Genomic DNA, 19,252 nt, shown 5'->3' with positions numbered 1-19,252 from the left:
ACTGAGCATGTCCCAGGAGAAGTCATGCAAGTCCAAGACGTAACATTATCTCCACAGTTTTCTTGAAATTTTAGCCTTTCCATCACTATGGAAAAGATGATTTTTGTCTCACCGGTTCATAAAGAGATAGACAGAGATATTCTCTGAAGAATATATGCAATATTATGGCTGTAGTTTTCAACCGTGTTAAACTGTGATGCAGCTCACCAAGAACTGCTCCCAATTTTCTTGTACCTTGGCTGCTTGGTGTGTTCAAAATATTAGCAATAGCTAGATTGTGTGATTGGCGTACCGATATTGTGGCTCTATGGTGTGATTTACTGTTGTTGTGGAAGTGAGGATAAGCTTTTATTGTGTGGCGTGTTTATAAATTGATTCATTTTATTTTTTGTTCGGTTGTCCACCTTTGCTTTGAAGGTTTTGTTTAAAACATCAGTATTTGATACTCTAATTCAGAGTTAAGAAAAACATTATTTGAACTTGTCCATCATTGTTTTAGCTAGTGGTTTCCTGATCGACTTGGTAAGTTCCCATTTAAGAAGTAAACCATTTGAACAGAGGTCTAAGAAGACCATGAAATAGTGATGTTGGTGAATCATAAACTGTCTACTCTGTTCTGATTTTATGAACTGTGAGAAGTGATAAGGGAATCCCAAACACCTAAATTAGGAGGTTGTTTTTTCTGATCTTTGTTGTTAATGGTTCTGCTGTGGCTACCCGAGGCACTGAAACCATGCCCAATTAGGCACAAGTGTCTTGCTACAGTGTCCACAAAGCAAATGGTGCATTGTTCAGTAATGGTCACATCACTCTCTACAACTACAAAGTGTTTAAAAAATATCTCCTGCAACAATATACCAAGGTTTGAATGACACAAACAATTGCCTCAAAGTACATTTATCTGACAGGAACAACTACGAACAAATCGGCAAGAAGGAACTTGATTCGGACTCAAATGCAGGGCTGATTCACATACTGACCTTGGAGATGCTTTGGATGTCAGGATGTCTCCCACATGCTCATTGACATTCCACATGCACCTCCAACAGCATACATATGAAATGTGATGAGAATGGAGAAATACACAATATCGATATCTGAATGATGCCTCTATGCATCCATTTGTATGCTCAGCTATCAGTTTATTGGGTGGAGACTGAATTAATGGTGCTAGACTGCAGTACCCAGGATAAACAACTCGTAATATCCTGGTCGACATTTACTGAAAAAGATCATGCAATAATCCTCAATGAAACATGATTCATATGGTCAAATATGCTCTCTTGCAGTTCAAAGGAATACTGTTTTTTTACCCCCGGAAAAAAAGGCGAACTACGGACGATGGAAGGGTACCCACGCTGCAGACAGATGACGAATAACGGAGGCTCAATTTGTAGTAAAATGCCTGGCTCTGGTTTGCAGTAGCCAAAAGTTGCAAGGGTTAAAAATGTGATCCCGGCTGAAAGGTTTGTGATGCCATTGCAGCTTTGAAGGAATGTATAGTGTTTTTGGGTGATTTCCACTGAATAAAAGTTGTTGACCTGGCGGGCTTTTAATACACGATGCAATTGTGCAGCATCCAGGACTTCAGAGAGCTAACAAGGTTTGGACAGATACCAATCACCGGCAAGATCGTAAAGGATATCTGGTGCTGGTGTATATGGTTGCTGTCCTGTATAAAACACTTTATTTAACACCATTTTTTTTAATTTTCTTATTTTTACGTGAACGGTGTTTCCGCATTACAGACATTGCATTAACGTGAAAATTTTCCAAAATTTGGACATACGTGTTTTTCACAGGACAGCGACGATATACTCCATAGCCTTTAAGTTTGTTGAGATATCTCAATGGAACATACTGGGTGGCAAATACGTTAGATCCAGAACTCAAAACTACTGGTAAGAGAACTCATCCATCTTGACACATCTGAATTTACCAACTGACTTGTGCGACTCAGCAGCAGATCAGAATTGGAATCCAAATGTCTTGACATTTAATTGCCACCTGTAGGTCACTGACTTAGCCATCTCAAACGCTGCAGTAGATCAGTTTATTAGAGCTGACATTCGCAGCCGCTCTCTCACTCCGGTTTCTTGTTCCCTCCCATAGCAGATATGATGTCGTTGAGAGGTGACCAGGAGGTAATGACAAAGTTGTCAATAATCAGTATTAAAGATGGTATATGCTGGGCATGATTACAAAAATGATTGCTCTGTCAATAATATACTGAACACATAAATCACAGATGGCAAGGTTGGAAGCAGAACTGAAAAGCAACACAAATACAGACCACAGTTCACATCCCGGCAACAAAAAAACACTATGACACTGTCCAACTGACAGGCATTCAATGTGTATTTTAAAATAGTCATTAAAAGCCAATATGCCAGCAGCCATGAGCTGATACTTAATCTTAAAGTTGATACCTAAGTACCGGTAATCAGATAACTAATTGTTCTTATATTCTGGTAGAATCAGAATGAGGTTTTCTTATCAATTAAATTAAGACCAAGACACACCTCTAACCTGAACGAATTTGAGCATGATTTTCCCCTTTTTCCCAAATTCAGAAAGGCCTCATTATCTGATGTCTCAAAAGATCCTGACAGATTAACACTATAGTGTGGAGTGTTAAGTGTTTTTCTGCTTTACTTTTAATTTTTCCCTCAAAAGCGATTTGAAATAATACTGTATTGAGGAATCACTTTCCATATTAACAGCTACATGTTGTCTCTCTCCAAGTATAATTTACACAACCAGTGTGTGTGTCTGTATTTTGTGCATGGATTATTTTAATCCAATTCTGGAATTAACCTTGCAATGTTGCCAAACCAATATGTTGAATTGAAGAGTTGCCAAGAAATTGCTACTGCAGTGGATTTACCAGAAAAGATACAAGCTAGTCTAGCTGCTGCTTCTTCAAATACATTTTTCTTTGGTTTTTCACATGTCTTCGACCTGTTGCACGTTTCAGCCTCCAACAGGTCAGTCAGGGTTCCACATCAGGTTCAGTTTGAGAATGCAAGACTGTTTTGGAGGGAGAAATTCTTGATTGCCGGTGGGGCGATCATTTAATGTGTGGTGTACTGTGTTGGTTATCTCAAAGTAGACCACACACACAATTGTTATGAATTGGCATGGATGAGGACCCAAATGCAGGGAAGCGGTGAGGCGAGGCAGGTGTGCACTCAAAAGTAATTTTAAAGGGAACAAAAAGGCATAGAAAGTACTTAGATAGATACAAATACATACACAATCAACAGAAGCTCAAGATACCAAGGTTCAAAGTAACTAAATAAACACTTGGAAAAAGACTTGACTTGGTCAGAGTTTACTTGACAAGGACTCAGTCAACAAACAATGAACCAGCAAGGACAGAAAAAAAACAAGAAACTAAAATACAACTGACTAGAGACGCCTGGACAAGATACAAGTGCCAGAGGAAGCTGATTGGTCAACACAAGGGACCAGGTTGACGAGCACAGGTGGCCACAATAACGTAACGAGTCAGACATGGACAAAAGGGACACGAGGAAAACCTGACAAATATAAAATCTATTGAAGTGCAAAAAAAAAAATATTGCTAATTGTCACGTTTCAAACTGACAAGAAATATTAATACAGTATGCCATTACATTGTTTTAAAATAACTGATCTTTTGAGGTACATTCTCTTGTATTCTCTATCAAATGTCATTTATCTGAGATTGTATCATGTATTGCTGTATTTCCGACTCAACACATTCCAAAGGATTTTTCGTGTCAGACAAAGCTGTGGCTCATGGAGATGAAGCAAGTGTCATTAACGCTTCTTGGATGGGCCACAGAGTGAATATTCCCCAGAGGAAATTGAACATTGTCATGGCTGGATTAGCTCTGTAATAGTGAGACACATAGCTTGAATAGAGGTCAGCAGCTAAAATGTCAGGGAAATGAGGAAGGGGAAGGAGGTATGAAATGAATTTCATACCTCTTCAAGCGCACTCAATGGCTTTATGCAAAGTGAGCCAAAACAGAAGCAACTTTTAAAGCACAAGTGTGATCATGTGACATATAACCTCTCGTTTAATTCCATTTAAACCTCAGATTTAATTCATCCCAAACTGAATTTATTTGAGCACTTTCGATTGCTTGAAGTTAGTCAGGAAATGAAGTCACAGATGGTGATGTGATTGACTGGCAAAGTGTGTAACGGTGTGTAGTCTGCCTTTCGCCCAAAGTAAGCTGCAATAGGCTAAAGTTCTCTGAACACGGTACGCGGTATAGATAGTATTCACTGACGTCACGGGTTCATGTGACCTCGCGAGTAAGCCCCATTTTGTGGGTCGAGCGTAGAGCGTGTGAGTCATTCCTCTTATGAAGTAAAAGACATCAGGAGGTTGAAATTCCGTTCCTCAAGGGCCCACAAACAAGCACAAGTGTTAAATATATAGGTGCAAAATGGAATAAGAGAGAAATGGAAATTTGAATATTTTTCTGGCCGGATGAGTTTGTTGTACTTGGGTATTGTTTTTGTTTATTTCACCCTCCACCAATTCAAGCATTTATTCCGGCGCACTAAAGGGAACGAAAGCGAGAACTAGGATTGGAATAGCAATGAAATAAATAAAAATAATATTATCATATGCTCAGTGGCTCATAAGTGAACAATTAAGTGACTAGTAAGCCCGTCGCAACTACACCACATGATGACTCGGCGACACATTTAATTGAAATATTACTTGTGCGATGAACAAGGTAGAAAAACACACATTTACGTTATTAAAAGGAATGAATGAGTCCAACGCTAGGCCGCGCTGAGCGGCCTGTGCTTGAGGCCTTTTGTTTCCATCTTCCAGGACGCATGAAAACACCTGTGATGTGTTACATGCTGCAAGTAGATGGTGGATGTTGTGAAAGATGGCATTGTTGGAGTCAGAAATGCAAAAGCCAATGTAATTATGCTCAAATGGACACTTGAGGATTCAAGGCCGGGCATCAACACACTTTGACACGCTATTGAGACTATGCAATGAAACGATGACGGAATACAGACACATAAGGTGTTTTTGGTTCGCTGCAGCTGCATCATTTAAATGTGGCTTTTATTTCATGAATATGAGAACGAGTCAAATAGACATTGACTACTTTTTTAAAGTACAAAGTGTCTTTTATCAGAGTTCAAAATGTGATTGTGACAAATAGAAATACCATTGGATGTTTGGTAGTACTATGCTGCCTTTAAGATAATTCTATGTGACAAATTCAACACAAGAGCATGATTTGCATAGTCAACCATATGTGTACTTATATAGAAATGAAAGTAGTTAAAATGATACACAGTATGCCAAGACATGATTTACTGTGAGTCTGTATAAATGTGGCTCTAAGTTAAAATTTAAATTGACATTTAATGTCCAACCGTCTGTAACATTGAACATGTTTTGCAGCTTTGGGTTAGTTAGACACTAATGCGGCGTCAATGTCAGACGTCTCTTGCAAGCCATTTAGTGGTAACAAAAAGTTGACAGGCGAGCAACAGTAAATCTGTGGAAAGTCTGTGTTAACACATTCTATGTCCTTGAGTACAGTGCACCTTGAAAAGTAGTCATGCTTTTTATTGGGAAATATGAAATTGTCTGTGACAGCTTTGCCTTTCTCCATCTGACCTTTATAAATTCAAATGATGTGAGGTAATATTATCCCACACATTGCATGATCAGTATGCTGAAATTCCATTGGCATACAGTACGAAGACAAAATATTCTCGGTGAAAGCCTAAAATTCCCTTTTATTCGAAAACACACATACTGTAGCCGTGTTGAATTGATTTGCTATTCTGCTTAGCCATGACCATAGGTCAGCCAGTCTTCAACACAGCCTTCAGTTTAATGCGGAGCCATTGCACACAAACAATAATACATATGTTATTATTAATACCTCTCTGACAGCAAAATGTTTGCGATTGCTATTTGCTATTTTTGAAAACTTTTGCTGGAGCTCTTGTGTTGGATATCCTTACATTGTGCAAGAGGGGCCAGTAGGTATATGCTTTTCATCAATAATATGTTGATAAATCATGAAAAGAGGAGGCAGATACTTTATGATACAGTACTGTATATAAGCGATACAAATTTAATGAAAATGGTGAACCGCTGGAATGAGCAGACAGTAGGTGGCAAACGTTAAAGCGTTTCTGTCCTCCCTCTATCTAATTCATTTACTGCAGAGTCTGGTTTTCTGGCAGGGTGGTCAGAGATAATGTTAATCTTGGTCAGCAGCGGTGGGAAGCCATGCAGTTCCACACAACACAACGGATTGGGATGATAACATAAATATAGTCAGAGGCAGACACAGTGGATTTATCTCCACTGAGAAAAGTTTGCAAGTGGCCATGTGTGAAAGTACATTTCTTGTCTGCAATGCTGATTCTATTGAATAGCATATCTGACACTAAATGGATGGAACCCAGGAACCCAGTGCTGCTTTATAGGACATAATGTAAAGATAATTTCCCTTTAAAAGTTCATCCTCGTCACATCATATAAACATGTCATTAACGGCTTCCTGGTGCGAATGAAGGACAAACACGGATATGTGAACGAGTACAAGATGACAGGTGATGCTTACTACTGTGTTAAAGACAAGCCGGAATCAATAAATGTCCCTCCGGTGCTTTTTTTTCTTCTTTTTTCCCCCCCCATTCAGGACAGGGATCGTTCAAGTTTCTAATTGACAACTCATCAGACCCCCTGCTACTATGACTTCATTATAGCTGCAGAGATAAAAATTAATGAGTATCAGAGGCACTGGATGGATATGGCAAACTTAGCATTCATTTACATTAAAGGGGGAAGCTCACTTGGCCAGAAGCATATCAGTAATGACTTTAATCTACAAGAACTTCTAATTTAATGCCATAGTTCATTTGTTGTTATTATTCTTTATGACCTTGTATATTTATGTATTACTTTTAAGCTTCCAAATCTGCTTGATGAGCATTTATTCTTCACTTTTATGTTTTCTAAATAAATGATTTGATCATCCCTGGACAAGGTAAGCAGTGTTACGTTCCAAACTCATCACTCTCCAACTCCTTCTCCTCTGACAGGTATAGTTTTCATTACTGTAGTCAATCTGGACCCAGTGGACAGCTCCTTTGCAGCACGGTGCACCTCAATATAATCCTTTTAATTAAAGGCCTGACGCCGCCCCCTCCCCACCACCACCACTGCCGCCTCTGCCCTTTCTCTCACGTGGAGCCAGTCTTTTGTTCACCCAGGCACTCACCCGCTCGCTTCATGTCAAACTACGCTCTTGCCATTTGAAAAGAGGAGACGTCACCTTTGTCTCTAACCTTTCATGTGGCTTTAATCTCTGCTGTGTGTGCGAGCCCGCGTGTGCACATGTGTGTGTGTGTTTATGAGGTTCATCCAGTTTAGGGCTCATCAGGGTTAAATCAGTCTTCAAAAGAGCTTGATTGCCTGTGATTGGGTACTGATAAGAGGCCAAAGGGCGGGGTGGCATTTAGGCTGATCTCTGCTGTAAATTCTTGATATTGATTTGCCATTATGAAAGACCTTCCCACCTGTTATTCTTCTTGGGTGCTCTTTGAATAGAGGACATCATTTCCAATCAAGTTGATTCAGGTCACTTCTCGCACTTTGAGTAATTCATCTTTCAGGTGTCCTGTAAAGAATATAAAATGCGGCATGATTATTGTTTGGATCATGAGTCCCATCCAATTTGAACACCTTAGCACTGAAATAAAATAATGCATTGTTGTCGTTGTCATCACGAAGCACGTAACCGCAGTTACAATGTTTACATCGGCCTTAGCTTTGCTTTTGTATGTTTAGAAAACAATCATTTTAAGATACATTTCGAAACCAACACACGAATAGTGCACTGTGAGAATTGATATAAACCTAATTTTGCATCTTACTGGGTTCATGTCATTTACTTCCTGATAGAACAGCCACATGAGGTCTCTTAAGTGTCGGTGGCTGGTATCGGCAACCTTCACGAGTATCCAATACATTGACTCACCCATCCCTAAATATGGGCACTAACTTTTAATTCAGCTGTGTAAGTGCATAATTCCAGTCTTTATTATGCTCCAACAAATAAGAAGTAATGTGCAAAGTAACGGACACGTATACGATTTTTTTTTTTGTAAACCTGACACAGTAGAATTGCTAAATGCGTAGCGCTGCACAACGCGAAAGGGCATTGAAAGGGAAGAATAGTCTCAACACAATTTCATTCTTTTAAAGGCATTTCTAAATGGCAGTTCTTCGGTTTTCCAAATTACCACCTTTGACATAGAAAAAACAAGCCCGCTTGCTGTTAATGTCAGTCGGGTACGAGGTCTATACCTTTTTGAAAATTCAGCAAATATGCAGCTACAACTACTGCAAAATAATGATCAGAAAAAAACAAAACATGAAAGACCCTTAAACAGAGCCGATGCATTAGATAGAATAGTGCCTTCTTCATATCCCACTGCTTTAAAAACGACAGCACTGACGTCTTCCCGGCATGATACACCTGACGTAAACCTGTGAGGCTTTGTACCCTTGAGCTTTTACCACGGCCAGACTTAAATGTTCCTCCCTCTTCTCTGCATCTGTTTGTCTCTTTCACAACCACCAACGGGGCTTTATGCTGCTCTCATCATTTCTTTCAAACGATCCCAGCTTGGCTGTAGTCTTCTCACATTCTTCTCATGACTCCCTGATTGATAAGAAAAAACCTCCTTCGCCCACCCTTTGCCCATCTTGCCCTTGACCCATCTACAGCCACAATTCATCTGGGTTTTTAAAAGTCACACGGGCTCGCTCGGATCGTCGGCCGTTTGAAGCAGGGGGCGTTATCAATCTCTCCGCAGAAAATCTCTCCACTCCCCAGCCCCCGACCCTGAGGATTTTATGCATGCGTGCCGGGTTTTGAGAGTGAGTGCACCCTGTCCCAAGTAGACAGGGCACTTACTCACTCAACTCTCAAAGTGTGTCTCTAGTCGGCGAGCATAGCTTTAAGAGTCTTGGCCTCTGTCCGTCTTCCACTCCCTCTCTGTCCCATCTTTCACGTTTTCAGAAGTTAGCATGCGCAACAATCGGCCAGCGCTTTGGCCCTTTTGACGGGCATGCTGCGGGGGATAAGATGAGTGAGAACAGAAGACGACGAAGGAGATGGGAGTAACAAGTCAAGAGTGGCGCCCTTGAAGGGTCAACTCCGTTTCTGGTACTGCGTCCCCGGGAATTGCGCTGTTGAGCCTAATGACCATGTATGGGTGAGAGGTGGAAGCCGCACCGGCAAGTCACACCCGTGCGCATGGAATCAAAGACAAAATTACTGACACATGGCAAGGAGGGGGGGGGGGGGGGGGGGGGATCACGGCAACGTGCACATGTTTTAACCTTGCGTGTCATTCGCAAATCATGACGCCCTTCCTTCCTTGTTGTGTCTCATTGTGCTGTGATCGATTGAGGCAGACAACTGGTTATTCACGAGCACCAACACGGGTCAATATGATTCTCCCTATCTGCCTTCAATGGGAGTCTGTTTTATTCTCTCATTAAATGGGATTCGACACCGCCACCCTGTCCGCATTTAGTCGTTTCTCTCCATGACAACCAATTAATGCATGTTCAGACACCCTCGGGCAATGCCCCTTAAAATAACCCACACAAAGGGGATGAGGCATTCACTTAAACACTGGATTTATTTGCGACTCTGCCTTTCACCAACCCCCTGCCATGTAAAGGGTTAACTTCCTGTGGCCACATTTTCATTTCCTGCAGTGGGCTGTTCATATTGGTTGAGGGTGTTTATGTGGAACTCTCTTTCTCTGTTTATTACACTGCCAATGACAGATCAGGCTCTCCGACCCCTCTGGCTAGCTTTAAATAAAAGGAGTTTATTCCAATGCACGGGCCCCACTGTAGAACGCTGACATGAGTTCCAGGGAGGCAAAAGGCCAGTTAAAGGGAAATTATATTCCCAAACAAGATTTGACAATAAACGCATGAGTGGGACAGATAAAGAAAAGGTACTGTAGCTCTTCTTATTGCTTTTCGGCAGTGCATGAAAAGGCTTTGGGGATTCTGCATGTTCTTGTGTTTTCTGGTCCCGCTGAATATGATTACACACTATTGTCGTATCTTTTTCATGACTCACATACTGTATCATGTGTTATATGTAGGCTTCCAGTTTTTAAAACCGCCAAAGAGGTGTTTTTTTTTTTTTTTACTTGGATTTAACTATCATACATGTATTTTGGAATATGGGATGAAGTCGAAGTTCAGTTGCAAGCACAACAACAGGGAAAACAGCACAGAACTCCTCAGAGAAAAGCACGAGCCATCACTCTAAAAACAGTTGGGTAAAAAAATAACACAATTTTGGGTCAAAAATGGACCAATCCACTAATTGGGTCAATCAGACCCACATTCTTGGGTTGTTTTGTACAAAACAGCAAAATTATGGGGGTTGTTTTGTACAAAACCAACAATTTTTTTGGAGTTTTCTGCAAAAAGAACCCTGTAAGTTGGGTCAAATTGACCCAAGTAGTTCATCGGTCCATTTTTGACCCCAAATTGTGTTATTTTTAACCCAACTGTTTTTAGAGTGAAGATTCGAGCGCAGAACTTGAGTGTAAATAAAGCGGTTGTGGTTAACCAACATTGCAGGGAAAAAAGGGACAAAGGGATTATTGGGAAGATGGTTCCATTTCAGGCAGCCATTATGTCAGGCACTTGTGAGCAAGCTCCTTGCAGGCCAGCAGTCCATCGGGGGGGCGTTGTTATCTCCACGCCAAGCCGTTTCACTCTTCGTGTTCCCCCCAAAGAGGCAATGTTGCGTACATCAGAAAGAGCCTTCGCCTCATTAAGCCATTGATATTCTGTGATGCGGGCGCCCTGCTGAACGCCATATAGGGACAGAAGTGCCAGCAGAAGAACACAGTGTGTGTTTTATGAGGAAATTCTCCTAATACTTGGGGGAAAAGGCATTATCATGTGGACATGGGCGATGTGTCCTACATGCTGGTATGTACTGTATGATTGTACTTGCGTGATTAGTGTGCTCCAAAGTGGAGGAGACAGTAAGTGTGTACGTGTTTGAAGGGGGGACTTAGCATCACAGCCACAGCCTTGGGCAAACCCTCTGTTATAAATACAGCGTTCTAATGGTGACTTTATGATGTTGCCTGTGTGAGACTATGGGCCCCCTGGGAACACTTCCCCACAGCCCCTCTCCTCCCTCATCTTACCTTCCCCTTCTCCCCGACTATATTTTCCCATTTCCCCTCATTGAGAATTTACAGCCTGACTGTATAAGACGGGAGCTGTAAATTATTCCCCTCGCGCCTGAATTATTTATATGCAGGGCCTGTGACACAAGCATTAGATGAGGACCCTGGTTAAGGAGATAAAAGGTGGGGCCTAATTGACCATGTTGGCAGGGTAATGGAGAAATATTTGGAATAAGTTTGGGTGGGCCACATGCAGGCGATTTTACAACATGCGCAAGTGATATTTGCAAGTGTGTCGAGTATGTTTTTATCGTCCGTAATAGAGACTTATGACCGTGTTTGTGTACACACATATGAACATGCTGCACAGTTTTAGTGAGCAAATATAACCAGTGTTAAAGGGCTATAGGTGAGTCAGCAGCATTGCCAATGAGCCATTTGCTTCATTTTATACTCCTCTAAACGAAAGTATAGAACATAATAAAAAAAAAAAAAATAAAAAAAATATATATATATATATATATATATATATATATATATATATATATATATATATTGACTTCAATTATCTAATTAATCTGCAACATCTCGCCAGATGACATCTCTATCTTATCAGCGATCCCTCGGCTAATGTAACCACTTCCTACATATTGCGCGGTTTAAAAGATAAACGGTGATAAGAGCGAGCCATTATACACTGCACTGTAAAAGTCAAAGGGGACGGACAGACAACTCCATTGGCTTTTGATGATCTCCCGCCTGCAGTCCTAATAGCTCCGCAGCTTCCATCAGATGACGATATTTCTAAACCGTATATACACTGTATTAACCTGTGGCATGGCTTGATTGCATTGACCCCAGGATGTGACCTTTCCCATTCTGACGACCTCCAAGTTTCTTTACACTGAGAGCTCCTGGCTCAGGACCAGGGGCCGCTTTAGTGTTAGGGCATCTGGTACTGAGACTGAGGGACAAGGGTGAGCTGCAGGGAAAGAGAGGTAAAGCGGAGGATATCTGCAACACTAATAGATCGTTATCTCGCCCCCCTCACCATTGGCCTGGAAGAACACCAGGAGCAGCATGTCCACTGAGATAAATAAAAGAAGCCTCCAGATCGATCCTCCCCACCCCTCTGGTTTTCAAGAGGCCTTACTGTGACCTTTCCACAAGATAAGGTATCTGCGAAGGTCACCCACCCCCGCCTCCCTAGTCCAACCCTCTAAGGCAAGCAATCGGTGGGTGGTGGAGAATCAGAATGTTGAAATTTGTTCTTAAAGTGCATTCTACCCACCAACCCGCCTCTGGAGGGTCCCGCTGGAAGACTGACAAAATCACAACAGCGGATTGATGAAACAACGTCTGTCGGATTGACCTTTTCTGAAATGCATCAGGGGGTCAAAAGATGGCATATTCCCCCACGCAGTGGTGAGGTAAGTGATGCCACATCCCAGGCGTCACTGTCTTATTTGTGTCAAGTGACAGCAAGGGAGCAATCGAAGGGCACTGGTGCCGGGATTATGTCTCTGTTATTCCTCAGTTGAGAAAGGTTACAGAAACAATCCTTGGGAATTTAGATCTACTGTCTGCCATCACTACTGCGCATTACAAGCGTGTGCTAAGAAGCAAATCAGTAAGAAGGGAGGAAAGGTACCACTTAGGCTATTTTAGTTCATGTCTATCGTTTACCTGATGGAATGCATACATCGCTGTAGACAGCTGGCATCATCAACTGTGTCAAAGCAAACACATGACGATCATTTGTTTTGTTGAGGTAAAACACGTTAAAAGATGCTTAGCAGATGCTGTCCAGTCACCCTGAAGATAAAATCTTTATGGCTATTACTTTCAATTGGTTGAATTGTATGTGGCACTTTCATCGCTTTGCTATAAATTGAATTTCCAGTTCGAAGTAAATCAAGATTTTACTGACGGATGAGCCACACCTGGGCGGCCAAATAGCCACATGAAGCATACATTGACATCAAGTTCACTTTTTGGTCTACGTTAGAAGCAAATATTTCCAAAAATGCAGTCAGATCAAGTGTTAAAAGCTTTAACTGTAAATAAAGCGTTTTTTGTTGGGGGTTTTTTTCCAGCTCAATGTTGTCAAGTTTGATTGAAGAAGGACAGGATGTTCTTTGCTATGTGTGCTTATAACCTTGACTCAAATGAAGAAAGATATAAGCAAGTCCAGATTAGGTCTTATCTTGAGTAAAGGTGCTGCGTGATGTCAGGTGCAGGGACCATTTTTTTTAGATGGGAGAGGACACCTTTAATTCCCCGTGTGCCCCTGTGAAGAGCGTATCCCTCAATGTCTTATCTGGGCATCATCTCTCTTCTCCGGGAGCAAAGAGCCGAGACATATCTGCGAGATAGTACTGCAGCTACACATCACAAGCTTGCAATTCCAATCAAATCAGCCTACTGTAGACTGTATCTGGGATGACAAATTCAAGGAAAACTGTTTTGAAAGAGCTTATTTTAAATGGCACTATACTGCATGTACAAAGTATAATACAGGATGAGTAACATTATAGCTGCTTTACAGGTTACTGATGATTCGAATCAAATACTGTAAATGAAGGCGCCAATGCTCAAGACTCGAAACAGACTGGTGAGTCTACATACTCTACTGTATGTCGATTAACATTGCCGCAATGTTCATTGGCTGAGTACCTTCTGTATCACACACCTACTCAACAACTCGTAACTAGATCACACAACATGCACAGTGGCAGCTCGTCAATAGAGGGCACTAAGGAGCCGCCCTCCCGCCAAGCTGAGACACCTCGAGAGGGACAAAAATCAGACCATGAAAATAAAAATCTAATATTGTAATAAAAATGGATTGAACTGAATTCCAGTGCTCACTAGACAATGGCGTTAAAAGTTTAACATTTAAATTCAGTCTACGTCATTTCCGGTTCATCAGCCAGCCAACCTGCACCATCGAAAAACGGAACGATTCAGAATCGTTACTATATACAGAGTATGAAGTTTAATCTGTCTTGCACAAAGCATCAAATCAATGTCCCGTCATTTCCACTTTATCTCACTCCTAACTTTTGTCAGCTGCTAGAATAGTTCAGGGGTTAAGACACCAACTTAATTCCACTATGAGAGAAGCGCAGCTTTTTTCCCGTCAGTTGTCTTCTGGTGCAAAATAATAGAATTCCCCCTTGCTGCCCCTGTCATTATAAATTGCGTACGTCAAGACGCTAGAGTTCAGTCTCTTCGGGAATAGCTGTAAAAAGTATAATTTTTCATCAATTTTAAGAAATGCCGTGCCATGAGCGTAATTTAGGAGCAAAAGAGTTGTTGCAACAAACTCAACTTCCTGTCCTTGGGAATCCCCCTCGAGACAAACACTGGCTATGCCTGCATGAATAGCAACAACCTTACTATTGAGCGTATTCCATTACTGTGTTGCTAAAGCCGTTTGTTTTTTTATAGTATGTCTACATTTCATCCCTACATCATACATTTCTTCCAGAACGTCATTATGTCAATTCATTTGAAAAAGTAACTCGGGTGATAGTCTCAATCCATGAGTATTTGTTACTTTTTGATTTGGGCTCATATTAAAATGACCCTTCCAAACTGCCGTGTGTGTGTGTGTATATATATATATATATATATATATATATATATATATATATATATATATATATATATACACATATACACACATATACACACACACATAACACACACACTATTCTACCATTGGAATTTTCTCTAAAAGCTTAAGAAATAAAACGAAATGCAATTATTCATGCATGTATATAATAATGTGATAAATACCAGATTTTATCATCTTGTGTCTTATTGTGGTTACTATTTTGCTCAAATATGTTTGGATGATGGATGGATGGATGGATGGATGACTTCAGGTGCAGAAGATGATAGTGTCTTTTAAGATTATTGCCTTAATTGAAATAATATAGGAATATTGAGGTGAGTCATTTTTTGTTCAGTGGCCTCAAACAGTGAATTGAGTCATCAGAAGATTGCCATCACGCATTGCCAAAAGGCCAAACAATTTGAGAAATAAAAGAAGGGGGACAACGTGAAAACTCATTGGAGTTGGTTTGTGTCAAACCCCAGCCTCAGATGCAACACTTGGAACGAGGTGGGATTTTTAAGAAGATGGAATGAGGAGGAAGGGGGAGGTGAGAAATCAATATTTCTGAGACATGGCCACTCAAGTGGCTGCCAATGACAGCAAACATCATGAAAAGATATGGCAGCAGGGAAAGGGAAGAAATGAAAAAGATAAGAAGAGAACAGTTAAGTAAATGACATTTGAAGCTATTTCCTCCAGGGTCCTGCCTTGTGTTGAGACTCCAGGACTCCGTAGAGTTATGGGCAGAGTTCAATTTCTATTAGCTCTGAAAGGAAATTTAAGTTCTCTGTCTCCGGAGGGAGACTTGATCATAGACGCACACTTGCCCGATTGTCCGGTGACGGATGACGACAGTATGACCCTAAAACAACTCAGAAGGTTTACCCTGACTAGTTATTGTCGACATGCTTTAAAGTAGGTTGAAGACATTTCAGGGCAATAAATTGGGCAAAGACCAACTTGTTGTATATTTCTGTTAAATTTTTTTTTATGATTCTGTTTTATCTTTTGACGTTTGTCCATGTGAAAGTACGTGATAAATTATGACAGTATACGGTATTGTCTTAACTATTCTACTGGAGTTATTGATGGTCAACAATATAATTGGAAATTGTAACATGAATATGTATTAATTTATGTGTTATGTTGTTCATAGAATCTTATGCTCTGTGTGTAAATGTGTAAAAAAAAAAAAGGTTTTGGTTAATAAAACAAAAAAATGTGTCAATTCTCTTCTGTTGAAATTTAACATGTTTGCGACTGGTCAGTAGGGTTGGGCATCGTTTGAATTTGTGCGATTCCAGTTCCTCAATTTGATTACAGTTCCTAACAATTCCTAAGTACGATTCTTAAATAAAATAAATAAATGTTAACCAGAGTTGGGGTATTTTTGGGATGAACTCATATGAACTTCAGGTTCTTTTTTATTTCCTTTTTACTGTTTGTGAACTTTAATATGAATTTCTGAAAGGGCTGTTTACAACCAGGATATTAATAACAAACCTATAAATGTGAATTTCTCAGTCACACGATTTTGGGGCCATGAGTGAAGTCAGCTTTGACCACACCAACAGTGGTGCTGCCCTCACTTTCTCAGATCAGTCGGTCTAAACTTGTCTGTGAAATTTGCAACACGGGTTCTAACTCGCCTCTGTGCAGAGTTATGTTTTTTCTTGCATGTTTTTTTTTACACAAATGGAAAGACCATAAAACACAAGAGTGTATGACAACTGCATAGCTAGGGAAGAGTACTTTGGTCATCCTGTGTAGTTTTATGCTGTCACATAAGCACAATAAGCAGCACCCAAGCATTCAATCAGTCACACCTTGAAGATCAGCAGTCTGTTTTGGCATTTCTCATTGACATCATCCTTCCTTGCTTCTATAACACATCTCTAACCTCACAACCACCCACTTACCGCCATCAGGGTGCTCTGCTCACTGACCCCATCTCAGTAGATTAGTAATATTTCACCCTTAGATCAACACCGTCATGATAAGGCGCAGAGGGTGGGCGCAAAGGGGATGGAAGAAAAGATGAGGAGGACGGGATGCTGCATCAACAGCAAAGCCAAATTATTACCAATCAAATTTTATTCACAGCTCAACTGCTAGACAAATTGAGGCTCATGCCGTTTGCCGTAGGTCAGGGCACTGTGTAATTTCATTTTAATAAGTCATTTTCCAGGGTGGGATGACACTGTGACACAGGCAAGTACACACGCTTGAGCGCACGCATACACACATGCAGTCACACATGGCCTCACACTAACTTTTCACCCCCACCCCCCCACACTCGCTCTCTCAAACAAGACTGTGAGCCCGTGTCCTGGGGCTTGATATTTTATGGAGTCAAAGAAATGAATACACCAGCAGTGATCTTGAGAGTGACTTTAGTGTGAGAGAACGGCAATAAATACGAAATGGAAACACGACTGAAAAGGTTACGCAATATTCCGTCCAAGTGTTTCCATCATGTTTGTACATTGTTTAATTGACCTTCTGTGAATGTGGACGCGGAGAAAATTGCACAAAAGAAAATCATACATTTCCCTTCATCTTTGATGCTTATCTAGTTGGCAAAATTACTTGAAAACAGAAATGTTGCCCTTTTTCGCAACAATCACTTTCATTGCAGTCATCAACAAGTCATCCAAGAAAATCATTATCATTCCATAAAATTGCCGGTACCCCAAAATTATGAACACAAAATCATTTCATCATGTAAAAGTAGCTGAAATTTAGCCTGAGGGCATGAAGATTTTTTTTTTTTGTTTTTTTGGAGAATCTTCAGCATCCATCTGCTCTATTGCAATTTAGCACAAGGTATGAGTGAGGCCAATTGATTTGGATTAATATATATCTGTGCAAATAAACAAAATGTGCCTTTGGGGCAATTTTTCCGCACAGCAATCCCTCAGAACCGCAGGAATCAAAGGCGTTATCCACTGCTGCCATGTGCAATAACATCAGACACCGTCTGATGAAAATGCAAGTCCCATATACAATTAAATTTGCAATGCAGTGCAAAAAAAAAAAAAAAAGTGTAAATCACTTCTGAATGGAGCATTTGCGTTTTCTGGCCGTTATGTTCAAAACAGGCTCTTTGAAGGAGACGTCTGCAAATGTCGAAGCATCTATAGGGGGTATGTCAGAACTCTTCCCTCACGTTCATTCAAGTTTCCCCGCATTGGCCAGTCTGACGTGATGTTCGTTTTCAACATGCAGTTGCTGCTGTGAAGATACGCACGATCAAACGTCCCAGAAGAAATACAGAAAATTCTCTCCAGTGGAACGAAAGCTAGGAATTTCCCTCAAAGAGAAATGAAGTCCTAGCGGCAGATTCTGTAGGTTACAAAATATTTAGCACCATGTACCGTTACATTTGCTGCTTTAGCACTTCCTTAATGATCATTTTGTATGCTATTACAGCAGTGCTTCTCGATTACCACTATTTTCTGTTAGGCCCCCACAGGAAGAAGAACATATTACGTTTGTATTACCCATTTTGATTGTTTTATTCCACTTTACTGCTGACAAATCCAAACAGTATGCAATTCAGGAAGCTAAAAAGCTAAATGATCATCCGGAGATGAAAATAGTGCGACAGCACGGACAAGCCTGATGGCTGGCATAAATGCCAACAAATCAGGGAAGATACCGTCCCAGGGTGAAGGAGTGGAGATATCAGTATAACTCAAGATACAGCCTCCAAGCCGAGAGAAATAGAGCTCGACAGATAGCGAGCTGCAGGCCTCCATGGCAAGCCCATGCAGGAAACGTTCAACTTACTGGTTGACATTATCTTTTAATTAGATTCACACTCGACGAGCTCATTTGTTTAGTCATTAATATATCGCAGATATGACTTTTCTGCGTGTTATTTACAGGCTAAAGTTGATAAGAGTACATTTGTGTGATTTATGAAGAGGCAAATTCTTTGTAACGTTGTTTTATTTTGTTTTCATATAAAGTCAAATCAATAAGAGCAGGTGAATAACCTAAATGCCAAGGATGGCAGACCAAATGCGTGAGCGTGAGTTTGTGTGGGCAGTGAAACTTAAAACTAAACCTTAGTCAAATAAACCCACTCTTCCAGGTTTTATTAAATGTTATATAAAAGGTACAAGGGCAGGAACGAAAAGTGTGATTCCTTTAAAAACGAATAATAATAGGTGCATGTAGGTTTTAGTGGATTTATTGGTCTTCATAACGTGATGTCAAGGTTTTTGTGGTCATTGGCAGATTAGGGTCCATTCTTAGCCAACATAGCCCAGCCATAATCCCTGTCTAATTTCCAATATACACAGCCATCTTTTGACAAAACACAATTACAGACTACTGTTCAAAAAAGAGAATTACATTCATGTTTGGAGGAAACCAGGATCTACT

At 40.6% G+C, this 19,252-nt stretch overlaps 1 protein-coding gene across 6 annotated transcripts in view; it reads right to left on the bottom strand.

The window, feature by feature from the left end:
* celf4 (CUGBP, Elav-like family member 4) overlaps positions 1 to 19,252 on the bottom strand; it is a 255,505-nt gene that overhangs the window by 221,630 nt on the left and 14,623 nt on the right. For all 6 annotated transcript variants that reach the window (XM_086041185.1, XM_086041186.1, XM_086041187.1 and 3 more), the window contains exon 2: positions 7,570 to 7,670. The gene's annotated coding sequence lies outside the window, so the exon portion shown is untranslated. The remainder of the gene's footprint in view (positions 1 to 7,569; positions 7,671 to 19,252) is intronic.

This window comes from Filicampus tigris, chromosome 9, assembly GCF_054856515.1.
Source record: "Filicampus tigris isolate MCC_2025a chromosome 9, RoL_Ftig_1.0, whole genome shotgun sequence".
Classification (NCBI taxonomy): domain Eukaryota; kingdom Metazoa; phylum Chordata; class Actinopteri; order Syngnathiformes; family Syngnathidae; genus Filicampus; species Filicampus tigris.
This window is presented reverse-complemented; position numbering and strand designations above follow the sequence as displayed.